Genomic DNA, 7,468 nt, shown 5'->3' on the forward strand with positions numbered 1-7,468 from the left:
GACTGATACTGTATTATTTTTCTATTAGAGTATAACAAATCATCACAAATTTAGAGACTTAAAATGATACCACTTTTTTAAATATGAAATTTATTGTCAAATTGGTTTCCATTACAACACCCAGTGCTCATCCCAACAGGTGCCCTCCTCAATACCCATCACCCACCCACCCCCTATAAACCCTCAGTTTGTTCTCAGTTTTTAGGAGTCTCTTATGTTTTGGCTCCCTCCCTCTCTAACCATTTTTTTTTCTTCCCCTCCCCCATGGTCTTCTGTTACGTTTCTCAGGATCCACATAGGAGTGAAAATATATGGAATCTGTCCTTCTCTGTATGACTTATTTCACTTAGCACTGGAGAGTGTTATGCTAAGTGAGATACCATTTTTTTTAGCTCAGGGTTCTGTAGGTGAGAAATCGCAGAAATGTGGCTGGGTTGTTTGCTCAGGTTCCCACAATGCTGAAATCACATGTCTGCTTGGCCGAATTTGCATCTGGAGGCCCTGGGGAAGAATCTGCTTCTGACCTCATTCCTGTTGTGGGTGGAAGCCAGTTCCTTGTGGTGTAGGACTGAGGTTCTATTTCTTTGCTGGTTATCAGCCAGGAGACTGCTGTCAGTTTTTAGAGGCCACCTATATTCCAAGCTTCATTATTCCATCTTCAAAAGCTAGCAACGGAAATTTTCTCTTGGATCAAATCCTCCCCATGTTTTGAATCTCTGATGCACTCTGTCTCTAACCTTTAGAACCAGATTTAAAGGGCTCATGAAATTAGGTTGAACTCAACTGGATAATTTCCTTATCTTAAGGTCAAATGACTTAGGGCCTTAGTAACATCTTTAAAAACTTTTAAGACGGTACCTAGTTCAGTGTTTGATGAATAACTGGGAGAAGTTATATGTATACTAGGTGCTGGGCTTTGGGGCACTATCTTAGATAAGTGTGGTTGAAAAAAAATATTATTATATGGCATGTTCAGTATTTCATATATCTCTATTTAATCAAAGTTACTAATCATGCTCTTCAGATTATAACTTTACTAATTGTATAGGTTTGGATGCATCCAGATCGATGTTTATGTCAGTATCTTGACATTAGTGAAAGTAGTGTAATTAGTGAAATTTAAGACTTAGGAAAGCAGTGTCATTTAAGACCTCATTATCCATAAGAGGTACTAACATATTGTTTTTTCCTCTATTAATTTTTTTCTGACTCAGTCTCTATGGACTTAGTGGGAGTAAACTCCTTTCTATTCTGCAGACACAAGAAGTTGCCCAAGCATCTTTGGTTTGCTGATACTTTCCTATTGGCATGGAAAGCTTGCTGCCTCTCCAAATCTATCCTCTGCTTCAAAAATTCTAACACTTCCTTTAAGATACTCTTCAGTTATCTCTGTGTAATGCCTGACCTCCAAGACAGCCTTATCTTACCTTTAATTTATCGTGGTTAACATTTCATTCATTAAATCTTTCCATAACAAGCTCTTATAGTGTTATTTATCTCTTTATACATATGTGTAGGTGCATGTACATATGTAAATCTTTAGTTCTATCTTCCTTCTTCTCTAGGTTACATGATGCTACCCATGCTTGGGTGTAAAAGTTGGGGAGGGATATGTATTTTAGTATTCAGAACAGTTCCTGGTCGATAGTACTGCTCAACTATTTGTTGAATATAGAAATGGATGAATGGATAAACATTTATTAAGTGCCTAATAAGGCCTTTAATAAAAGACAAAGCTTTCATTAAATTATACTTAAAGTGTCAAGTTTATATCTCCATTTTCCCTACTGATCTATGGAATCTCTCAACTGACACAGTCATGGTGGTCTACAATAATACCATCTCTTACCTGGTCCACTGAAATAGCTTCCCTGGTGCCTTTTCTGCATCCTACTGACCTCCAATGCATTCTCCACACAGCAGCAGCAGTCAGAGTGGTGAGGTCCTAGAGGCATAAATCACATCATTCACCTCCATACTTAAAACCTTTCTTTAATAACACCTGTATTCTTTAAATTAATATATAAGGAGGCAGCCATATGTCCCAGTTTGCCTAGGGCAGTTCTATTTATGCCCATTGTCCTCATGGAAATCTCACTTCTACTGCCAAGATGCCAGTCTGTGCCCTTGGGGAAGATGTCCAGTCCTTGAAGCTATCGAGAAACAGTGGCTGCAAGACTGTAAGGGCTTGACCATTTCACATGTGCTTGTTACTGATGTGAGTTAGAGTTGATTAGTTACATGCCCCAGAACTTCTTTTGGGTATCTTGGTCATTTTTAAATCTTATATCTGTGAGAAACGTTGTATCTAAGTAATGGAATGATAATGGTTTCCTCTTGATTCTTTGAGCTCACCCGAGAGTAGTTTTTGTTGAACAAACAAGGTGGACATCGCTTTATTGTATTTGAGCCACTCAGTCTAGCCCTAATAGGGTCTCTAAATTGTTCACTATGTGTTGTTCTGAAAGTTTGTAATGTTATTTTTGACATGATTGCTAAACATATTGGAGATTAAGACTGATGGCTACCACTCAGAACATTGGTGTAAGAGCAAAATATATTTTACACGTTATTTAATTCCCACGTTAACAGCATAAGCATTTTAATCTCTATTTTATCGACAACGAAGTTAAGACAACTTTCTCCAGGTATGAACAATCCAGTGCTTCCTGCATTCAAGTCTAGTACTTGGAAGTGTAACTATTTTGGCTTAATAAATATGGTTTGTTATCTGGTAGATAGGTAAACAATGACCAGATAAACAATGATTCATTTAGGTTGAATCTGCAGAGAGCAGGACATGAATTTGTCTATTATAAATATAATTTCTTTTTTTCAAAAATCTTTATTTATTTATTTATTTATTTATTTTGATAGAAAGATAGTTTTAGCATCAGCGGGGGAGGGCGGAGAGAGAGGCAGACAGAGAATACCAAGCAGGCTCTGTGCTGCCAGCGCAGAGCCAGATGTGGGGCTCAATCCCATGATCCGTGAGATCATGACCTGAGCCAAAATCAAGAGTAGGAGGCTTAACTGACTGAGCCACGCAGGTGCCCCTAATTTCTTTTTTTAAGTTTTTAAAAAATATTTAGTTTGGGGAGAGCATAAGTAGGAGGGAGCAGATGGGGGACAGAGGATCTGAAGTGGGCTCTGTGCTGATAGCAGTGAGCCCGATGTGGGGCTTGAACTCACCAATTGAGCCACGAGATCATGATGACCTTATGATCAGTCAGAAGCCCAATCAACTGAGCCACCCGTAATATTGCCCCTATAAATATTTCTGAGCCAGGAAACCATGCACCTAGCCTTGGGCCCTTGAAATTTTAAGATACAAATGAAAAAGCTCCTGACGTCATAAGACCTGCCATTTTGTCAGAGACAAATTTCACAGATAAACTGCAATTTTCTAGGATAAATAGCCTGCATGGTGTTTGGCATTTAAAAGCGTACTATTTGAATAAATGGAATATAGCATGCCTGAGAAAGGAACAAATGAAGAGTACAAAGATCAAAAGAAGCAGAGAGGAAAAGACTTTCTCCCTGGGAAGTGGGCAAAAGCGTCACTAAAGTGGTTGGTTACATTGGAACTGGCTACTAGAGGGGGTATGTGAGTTTACTAGGGAAGGAAAGCTAGAGGGGGGCATTCTGGGCAGAGGGAATAGCTTGGCAAATGTATGGAGCTGGGCTAAAATCAAAACCATGGCGTATTCAGGAAGTGGGTAGGAGTTCACTGATCTGGAAAGGGTCTTCAGAATTTCATGGGCAGTATTTTTCCTGCATGAGGAGAAATCACAGCCTCGATTGCACTGCTGTTCATGGCTCAAGTTGATTCCTTTTGTAAAAAGTGCAGTCTTAATATCGCAGACTGAATTCTGAGTGTTGTGGGCTGGAAATTGGAAGAGACCAGAGCTGAGATGGATGAATGTAGTCTGATGCCATAAGCCCCATTCTACTGAGGCTTTCACAAAATGTCAGGCATTGAAACTACTTGTCATTGAGTGAGAACAGCCTCCTCTCTAGGGAGCATTCTTTTTGCCCTCTGTGTTCCAGCAAATAGTGTACAACCCCCTTCTGTCAGGGCCACTCTTCCCTGAACACACAATTCTTAGGAAGTTCAGAGTCTGGCAACTACTGTGTTCTCAGAGATTAATACAGAGACCTCATGGCCTTTGCAAGGCTCAGTGAGCTGCAGCATTCCTTTGAGGAAATAGGAGGGGCACAGGGTACACTCCATACCTAGTAGGAGAATTTTCTGGGTGTAGTGCTATGGAGGAGGATTTGTTTCTGTGGAGGAGACTTGTGAAATGACACACAAACAAAAAAGTGACAGAAATGAATGCGCTTCCTGTCACTTCTTCCTGAAAGTCAGTGTTGATTTTGAGAAAACAAAGAGTAATATCTTTGCTAGTAATAAATAAAATGAATAAAAATAAAACTAATAAAACTAATAAAAACTAACAAAACTCTCATCCCTAGAGTAGTGAGAGTGAGAAAAACCATTAGTTGTGTGTGTATGTGTGTGTGTGTGTGTGTGTGTGTGAGAGAGAGAGAGAGAGAGAGAGAGAGAGAGATCTGGCTACTGTACTTTAACAATAATTCCTCTTGACATTATACAAGGTCAGCATGTCACCTCAAGACCACCCTGCTTGAGGATTTGCTCTCCACACAGGGTTGTATGGACTCTCTCGGCTGAGAAATGTCACCCAGCACCTTTCATATTTATGGTGACTCATAAACAGGAAACCAGTCCTGTCCATGACATTGTAACTTTTTTCATATCTCAAATCCTTTTATGAAAATGAAAAAAAAAACCCACCAAACAAAACCATAGAACTTAGCTGCCTTATGCTTTCCGAGCCAAAGTAAATATTGCCAAATTAGTAAGGCATACTGAACAAATTAAGCGCTAAATGCAAATTTATCGACTGAAATCCAATGGCGGAGTCGCCAAAGAGCTTACAGTGGTAAAGCGCAGCCCTGTAAGTAGGTGTTTGTGTTGGCGAGTCTCTGCAGAGAGGCATGGGAACAGTAATATAAAAAGAGAGCATTTCTGTTACACCCAAGATGAACAGTTTGCTTTAGAAAGTTCAAGTAAACAGTGTCTAACATATATTCACTGAATTCAGAATCTCAGTTGCTACCAAGAGGGAGATGAAAAAAAAGAAGCTGGCAAAATGTCATTAAAAAAAATCTCATTTGGAAATGTTCAAGTCAGCCTTGTAAATCATTGAATGAGATGGAGACATCCTTCCTCATTTCTGAGCCCTGACTATGTTCCAGCAGTGCATCACTAGGGCAAACAAGAGCTTTTCCCTTAAGGATATTTAAAACCTTACAAAATAAGGAGAAAATTTATCTTCATATTTTCTAATATCTCGAATGGAATAAAATCTTACAAAATAGGAAGATTTATCTTCATATTTTCTAATGTCCCAAATGGATGATATATCCTTTTAAGTTGTGGGCATCATTTATGATGCCTAAGTTTTGAAAGTTGCATGTGTATTGCTTTGGTTTAATGACTGATTTGGGAGGGGCTGGAGGAGAAAGTGGTTGTGATTGTAACTGCTTCAGTGTTATCCTCTTGACCATGGACTCGGTGACTTCTCTTCCCACTTTGGCCAGATTCTCTTATCCCCTTTAACATGAAAAATCCTAAGATGCACATTTCTGTTTGTATTGAGTGTTCCTCTTCCTCTCCTCCTCCTCGTCCTCCCCCTTCTCCTACTCCTCTCCTTTGCTTCCCCTACCCCCTTTTTATAGCACTGGATCTACAATGCTAAAACAAAGTCCTGGTCATGTATCTTCCATGAAACTACATTTGATGAGATTTTATTTTATTTTTTAAAAGTTTTAAAAATTTTAATTGAAGTATAATTTATATATAATGTTATATGTTTTGAGTGTGCAACATAGTGACTTGACAATTATACACATTACAAAATACCATGGTAAATGTAGTTACCACGTGTCATCACACAGGGCTATTACAATATTATTGACTATATCCCTTGGATGTTATTTATTCTTCAGTGAAGAGTTCCTACAAGCTTTCTGGGGCTTCCCACATTGTCTTGTCTCTTCTTTTTAAATTTTTTTTTAATGTTCATTTATTTATTTTGTGAGAGAGACAGAGTGAATGAATGTGAGCAGAGAGGGGCAGAGAGGGAGAGAGAATCCCAAGCAGGCTCTGCAATGTTAGCACAGAGCTCCATGCAGGGCTCGATCCCACAAACTGTGAGATCATGACCTGAGCTGAAACTAACCCAGACAGTCAACTGACTGAGCCATCTAGGTGCCCCACCTTGTCTCTTCTTTGACACTAGGAAGGTGAAGAAACCAGGAGACAGGAAAGTCATTTTATCATACGGTACAAATCGGGACTATAATGAAAATACCATAGTGTGCCAAACCTGGATGGATATTTAGAAAGTTGTATTTTATAGAGGAAAAATTAGATGCCCAGAGAGAGATTATCACATGGCCAAAGTAACGCAGTGATTCAGTTGCAGAGAAATTATTAGATCAGATTTTCTTCATCTCTTGATTCCTAACCAAAAGACTCAACATACCAGTCTCCCTCCCACATACTTACTGTTGAGAGGTCTTTTCTATACATAACATTCTCTTCCCACACCCAGCAACATAGAGTAGCAGAGCTAAAGATCTCCTTCTCCATGCCATTCTCTTTCTCAAGGAAATCTGCTGGTCTTCCACTGCAGAGGAAATCAAGGATAAACTCCTCAAGCATTTTGGGTTTTGAAGCTGAGGGTAGCCCTGGCTCTGGTTGGCCAAAACATTAGACAAGCTGAGAATTGTCTTGTGGCAGAAAGATAGCAAGAGAATTGCAAAGCAGAAATAGGCCTAGCTATGACCCCCGGAGGAAGGGAAATTTATAAATATTTGGTGGGTGGAAATGAAAATGGGTTATAAATTATATTTTCCTACATGACATTTCCTAAGAAATCAGCCAGGGTTACATTTTTTAGAAGAATTTAGATAGTCCAAGAAATGAAAATCAGCTTGATGCATTTTATTTGCATGGTATAATTTCAGTTAACTAGCTTCAACCACACAATCAGCTGGCAATACCTTTGGTTCAGAGGCCCACACAGCACAATAGACAACATCATATATGCAGCTTAGTATACCTGGGGCATTCTGCATTTATCTTAGATTCCTTTCTAGGTCAAAAGTCTAGGTTAATAAGCATTTCCACTCATACTCAGAACATGTCCCTGGAATGCGGGAAAAACGTGAATTGTTAGCAACAACAACAAATTCTTTTGGACTCGTTTTAACCAGAAGCGATATAAAAAAAGTGTAATAATTTCAGAACATTAACAATATGCAAATCTCTTAATAAAAGTAAGAAAAGATTACTGTTATTACAGCTGAGTTCTTAATGATCCCTCCCTTGACTAAATATTAGAATAGGTCTTCCTATGGCCTTGGTTCTTGGTGTAAG

General features: G+C 39.0%; 1 long non-coding RNA gene across 1 annotated transcript; it reads right to left on the minus strand.

The window, feature by feature from the left end:
- Nucleotides 1-340: 340 nt before the first annotated feature.
- Nucleotides 341-6,670, minus strand: LOC122216590. Its single transcript, XR_006200982.1, has 3 exons — nucleotides 6,596-6,670; nucleotides 1,850-1,945; nucleotides 341-737 (listed from the first exon to the last, which is right to left on the minus strand). It is a non-coding gene; the product is annotated as an uncharacterized LOC122216590 (long non-coding RNA).
- Nucleotides 6,671-7,468: the final 798 nt, after the last annotated feature.

Source organism: Panthera leo, chromosome A3 (assembly GCF_018350215.1).
Source record: "Panthera leo isolate Ple1 chromosome A3, P.leo_Ple1_pat1.1, whole genome shotgun sequence".
NCBI classification, from domain to species: Eukaryota; Metazoa; Chordata; class Mammalia; order Carnivora; family Felidae; genus Panthera; species Panthera leo.